Below are 6,835 nucleotides of genomic sequence, written 5' to 3'. Positions count from 1 at the left end.
TGCAGGTGGTGTCATCCAGACTGCTAGTTTCCTGCTGCCTATATTTCTCATCAATGATTTCTATTCCTACTCTACTGTGAGGCATTTTAAGTGTCTCAGGGGCTATACAGACTGGCACTTTGTGCTGGCTTGTAGGCAGAGCCACGGTACAGCATCTGCACACTGGACACTGTGTCTCTGCCCCTCTCATGTCACAACGCCTTGCACTCTGCAGCATCATGGCGCAGCCCTGGTGATGCATCTAGATGATGCAGTGCTGAAAGGGCATCACAAAGCCACACTGCCATGGCTATGACCCCCTGTAGAGGGTGCAAAAAGGAGCCAGTTTTCCCAGCTCCTTTTTGTGCTCTCTAGAGGCCAGATTGGTGCTGTGGCATGTGGTTGCTGCAGCATTGATCTGGCCAGTAAAGAGGCAGCTGGGTGCCACCCATCTGTACAGCCCCTGAGTTAATATACCAGTGGAAGATTTTAAAATCTCGATTACAGGTTGGAAGGAGCATCCAGATTACAGGATGGAAGGAACATCCAATGAAGGAAATGCCCTTCCTTCATTGCAATAAGGATTTTAAGAAGCCTCTACGGGTGCCCTGTGGGTCTTTGGAAAAAGCTAAACTGCAGTGCCTTTCAATGTGGAGTGAGTCTTTGTAGGGAGATTATGGCATGGAGAAAAAGACCTGAAATAGATTCGGGATTGCAAACTCAAAAATGGGCATTATCCCACGTAAAATCGCCTCCACTGCCGCCGGGCAACTGCAACCCAGGTTCCAGCCACATGCAGCCAGCTGCTTTGCAAAAATTGGAGTTTTCCATGTTTGCAAAGCCATCAGCAGCATGTGACTTGGACCCGGGTTGCAGTTGCCCGACAACAGCGGTGGTGATTTTTACGTGTGATAATACCCGCTTTTGAGTTTGCAATCCCAAATCTATTTTGTGTCCCCCTCATGCGATTATCTCCTAACTTTCCCTGTCCAGTGCTTTAACTATATCTGAAATATAAATCACTCCTTTCATAGTGGAAAAAAGGTTTTAAAATGCTTCGGTGGGTATATGGGTTCATGCATGGTTGTTTGCATGCTACTGAATCTTGAACAGAACAAATGTTCCTGAGATTCAACTTATTAGAAGTTTCACCATTCACATAATCACTAGGACTTTCTACTTGGAAGAGCCTCTGCAGGGTATCTCTAGGATTCTTACCTGAGTTGGGGCTTCCAATAAACAAAGTGTTGAGATGTGAGCGGTGACAGCAAATTATTGCAGAACTGTGTGTCATGCAGCTGGCTATCTACATCTTAAGCTAGCCTACTTTTTGGAGTTAGCTTTTATGCATGGAATGGATAGGGACACTATTTTGTTCCTTGCCTTGAGCAAATGTTTTGTTTCATTTCTGATCCTTACCTGCAGTGAAGACCAAGTTGCTGTAGTATTTCCAGACAGTAAGCAAGTTGGCCATAATGGTTAGAAATCCAGCTTTTGTGTGGGGGGGGGGGGGAGAAAGGGGGATGATGTGTTGTGCACAATTTCATGTGTGCAAACATAAGGCATGTCATATGCAAACATATGCCAATGAAGCTAAGTATTCTAACCAGTTGAACAGCTGGGGGGAATTAAAATGACAAATAGGAGTAGCACAAAGATAAAAATTAGACTATCCACCTCTAGCCCCTGCTACTAAACTGATTATGCTGGGTTTTGCTGAATGGCAGCAAGCACAGGGTTTTGGCAGAACCAAAATGACCCCAATCCCACAAATGAATCTGAGAATCAGTCAATACGATGATCTAGCAGACAAGTGTGTATTTAGCTTACTGAACTGACTTTCTCCTTATGCCAGAGAAACTGTTCATGGAAAGGCACAATTTTATAGGGAATCTATATAAGTATTGGTATCATCCATACAAAGCATAGCAGACCTCACAGAATTCTGGATTCTTTTGCTTCCTTAGTAATCTGTGAAAGTTGTGCTATAAGAAGTGTTTGTTAATTAATGTTTGGCAGATGATAGTGCACACACTGGGCTGTGGTTGTGAAAGGCAAGCCACCAAGAAGATGCTCTGTGTAGTGTCATAGCCAAAGGCAGGAGAATATTTGTTCCCTTCTGAAGCTGAAGCAAAAATCTTGCTTCTCCAAGAGGGATCAGATAGTTGGCTGAAGCTCAAGCGACTCATTTGGGGGTTGCATAACTAGTTAGCATGCCAGAATCTCATTCGTTATTGAAATTAACCAGACAAACTCTTCCACCAGCTAAAAACAGCAACGAACTACCACCCACAGAATCAAGAAAGAGCTATTGGTCTGTCAGTTCTTCCCATGACAAGACAGGATGAGGTTTCCTGCGCTGAGTAAAACTTTGCATTTTGGGCTCAGTTTCTGGTGGGTCCTTCTGGCAGTTCCATTATGTTTCACCTTAACAACCATATTTCCCCAGAACCTATAGACTTGTATTTCCTAGAATCTGCCAAGTGAGTCATGAGAATAACAGTGCTGGATTGCTACTCTGCCTCTTTTGTGGTCAGAAATATGAGAGTTTCTTCATATCTCCAACATTTGCTCTTGGCTATGCAATATGGTCATTAACTTTACAACACCCAAGAGCTTTACCTGTTGGGGCAAAATATGAGTGTCCCCAACCATCACTCTCCAACATGGTTTCAGTTTCAAAATTCAACAAAATAGAACCAGAGTCCTAGAAGCTTACTGCACTGGGCTTCAGGGACGTTATCAGAATGGAACGAAAGGGAACGGAACAAGTGGGGGATGGATTTTACCGCACACATCAGTCCCTCACTTGTTCCATTCCCCTTCTCTTCCGTTCCCATTCCATTCCAGAAGGGAACAATTTTTGAGAACTGTTCTGAACAGTTCTCAAAAATTGCCCCCTCTGGAACGGATTAAGAATGGAAGAGAGGGGGAATGGAACGGAACGAGTGAAGGACTGGTGTGTGCGGTAAAATCCATCCCCCACTCGTTCCACACTCGTTCCTGCTCCTTCCGTTCCATTCTGAGGCCGGACCGAGGAGGAACAGTGCAGTAAACTCCCTACTCATCATAGCTGGAATATCTGTGAACCAGTCTGCATTGGATTCCCTAACCCTTTCAAATTAAACATTTTGTATGCTCAGGCCACTCAGGCCCTGTACAGACTGGAGGAAAGGGGCAGACAGAGGCTGCCCCTTTCTCCCCTGGATTGTGGCTGTGCCAACCAAATGGCACGACAACGATACACCTGGAAAAGGAGCCACAAAACGTGGCTCCTTTCTTCGCCACTGCTGAAGTGGCATTACCGCCCTACAGTGGCATGGTGAAGTCCCTTGTGCACCACACCATTTGGTGTCACACGTGCTGTCTGAATGGGCATGCACCAAGATTGCACCCATACACCACAGTAGGACTTGGGAGCGTGCAGACGCTCTGCTCTCCCAAGCCCTACTTTTGGCCCCAGGCCAGCGCATAGCACCAGTCTAAACCAGGCCTTAGTTGAGAGCATCAAGAGAACACTGAGAAGCAGGACTGGGACTGGGTGACATTGCCGGTAGGGTAACTATATTTTAGGAAATGATGGGATTAATGTATGTATGTGCAATTTATGTTTTATTCCATTTACTTTCAGAGAGTCCCCATGCATTCTGAAATTGCTCTTGGTTTGCGGCAAAAGTCACTTTGCAAAGGAGTAGTATTCAATTAAAACATGCTGAATATAGCCCACTATTGTGTCCAGTTGTGAAAATATACCATTTCCTCCTCCTTGGCCACTCTACAATCCCCCAAAGTAATGAAATGTTTTCTTTCTGCTAAGTGTAACATCTTTTTAGCATGTCTTTGAAAATGGGGCAATTCTGCCTGGATGGTAAATTGATTGATGTTGCTTGAGTAAAATGGTATGATGTAGCAAAAATATACTCTTCCTTCATTCCTTACAGTATTTCACAGGTGAAAGAAGGGACACACTTGTGTTCTTGCAGTGTTCTTATTCTCACACTAATATGTCTGTTTCAGTACACATGTGGACACTAATTGTTTGTTTTGACTATATATATTTTAAAAGCATATAGGAATTAGAAGGCTTCAGTTTTATTTATTTTTAAAATAATTTTAATTGATTAAAAATATCCATAACATAAAATATACAAATCACAAAATAAATTGTGCAGTGACATATACAAATTAGGCAATATAAATCACACTTAAGTCTCCTTAGAAGATTCAATAGTCTGTTATATTTACATTAATTTTTATCCATTAATACATACATTTTGGTTCTAACTTAAATTGACATCCTAATATTATTTGAATTTTTTCATGAATTTGATTCCAATATTTTTTTAGCAAAATCACAATTCCACCACATGTAAAGAAAAGATCTCGGAGCTTTCTCACATCTCCAACATACCAGATTGTTGTTTTTATAAATGTTTGCCATTTTTGTGGCTGTAAGATACCACTGGCTTTGCATTTTATAATAATTGTCTTTGAGTTCCACACATATAGTATATTTTAGTCTATGTACCCATGCTTTTCCCCACTGTTCTAGGGCTAAAGACTCTTTTAAGTCTTAAGCCCACTTAACCATTGAAGGCTTCAGTTTTATAATAGATTGGGATGAATGTGAGAGAACAGCTGCATTTCAGTAAAATTCTGCCAGATAAGATTTCTTGTGCAGGCTGACAGTTTTGGGAAGGAAGAAGAAGAAAAACATTACAGACACCCCCTTAATTATTTTTCAGTGCCTCTTTAAAACATTTAGGACCTGTTAAAACGTACTTGTTTCATCATCTGTTTGCTGATTTTAACAAAGGACCAGCTTAGTGAAATTCTTCATCTTACTACTGATTGCTGTGTTTATATTTTATTCTTATCATTGTTCTAATGAATTCTGTACACTGTCTTGAAATCCGGTAATCAAAGATGATATATATAACTTTTTTTAAAAAAACATAAAAGACTAAAATTAACTGAGCTAGTACATACAATCTGGCACTTCAGGTGTGGCAGAGAATATCAAACTACTGTATTCATTATTTGAGAAGTACTTCTCAAAACTTTATAATTTTCTCCTTAGTGAGAGAACAAAAATTTGAGATTTAAATCATTTAAATGTGAAGAAACCCCTAAAGTGGGAGGGTTGTCTTTTCAAGAAAAAGGGCTTTTAATGCTAAGCTTTTCAAAGTCTGTCATGGCATTTACATTGTAATTATTAATGCATTATTAACGCAGTTTGACACCACCAACTATCATGGTTCAGTGCTATGGAGTTCTGGGATTTGTAGTTTTGTGAGATATTTAGCCTTCTGTTTTGGAGATCTCTGGTGCCACAACTGCAAAGTATAGGATTCCATAAGATGGAGCCATGACAGTTAAAGCAGTGTCAAACTGCATTAATTCTCCAGTGTGGCAGTACCCTATTTGCATTCCAGGTTATTCCATCATGTTTCTAGTACCTCTCCTTCTCTTTCTGACATCCTTAAGGATTATGCTAGGAGGCAGGGACAACATAATTTCCTTCATGTTGGGGACAGCTGTTCCTATCTGCTGGTGGAGATGAGGAAGAATTGTTCATTTTGAAAATAAAACCTCAACCAAGTTCACAAATCTCTTCATAATTAGCTGGGGGAGAATTAGCTGAGGGAGGCAGGAACAAAAACCAAATAAATGTCAGAGAAAGCAAAACAGCCGAATTTGTCCATTCCAAGCAGAGCAGTATGACACAGTAGTAGTACAAGGAATTTCCAAGATACCTGACATTCCTACTGAGAACTTGTGTGCCCCACGAAACTATTTCCCGGAACTCTTTGCTCACTTACCCAGGGTCAAGAGTGTGTTCCATATATGAAGCTGGATGGAAACTTCTCTGACAAATAGTGCTCAGTTTATAATGCCAACAAATGTTACAAAGTAGAAAAATTCAGATTCTGAACTCCAGCTTTTTTTGGAAATTGTAAGGGACAACATGGATAATAGTTTAAAAGGGATAGTTTTAAAGGTTACTATTAGAATGAATGAATGAATGAATGAAAAAGTTAGAGGACTAGAAATGGCTGTTTCTATTCTGTGAGCATTTTGCATGTGTTCATTCACAAATCCATTTCATCCTGTTCTGTATCAATTCATTTTTTTTAAAAAAAATAAATACATTTTTTCTAAAGAAGTATTGTTTTTGACTATCATCTTTCCAGAACCCACACATTTTCATAATATATTTTTTACAGATTTCAGTAAGCTATTTAAAATCTAATGTACACATTGGTTGGCCTGAAAATGATGAGATTGCTACAAAGTATGGCCTGAATGATATCCTTGAAATCCCAGGTGGAATCTATATTCTTTAAGTTATCAATCTAATAAAAATGTAGAAGAGAATAAGCAATTTCTGAGAGAGAGAGAAAGGGAGGGGGAGAGAGGGATAGAATACTCTCTTCCCAACGGTTCTGTTATAAGGACTTGGAATACATTATGATGTGCTATTGTGTAGGAACCTCTTTATGCTGCATTGTTCTACATGTGAGTGCCATATCCACTCAGTGTTGCTTTCTACTTCTGTCACCCTCATCACTCATGAGACAATGCAAATCTACTCTAACTGGTGTCCCAACAGCATGTATTCATATCTAGAGCTTGCCTACTTATGCTTAAGTCAGACACCCAAGAGGCAGGGAAGGAATTGACAAAATAGGCAGATGCTTGCTGTAGAGGTTCCAGGATGTTAAGAGAATTTCAACACCGTGATTGTTTTGCCAGGGAAAATACATGTTACTTGTCATCAAGGTGTTCAGGAAGAGATGAGCATGATCTTACAAGTTGAGTACAAGAACTGTAATCAAGAGTTACATCATTTTAT

This window comes from Sceloporus undulatus, chromosome 1 (assembly GCF_019175285.1).
Source record: "Sceloporus undulatus isolate JIND9_A2432 ecotype Alabama chromosome 1, SceUnd_v1.1, whole genome shotgun sequence".
Classification (NCBI taxonomy): domain Eukaryota; kingdom Metazoa; phylum Chordata; class Lepidosauria; order Squamata; family Phrynosomatidae; genus Sceloporus; species Sceloporus undulatus.
This window is presented reverse-complemented; position numbering follows the sequence as displayed.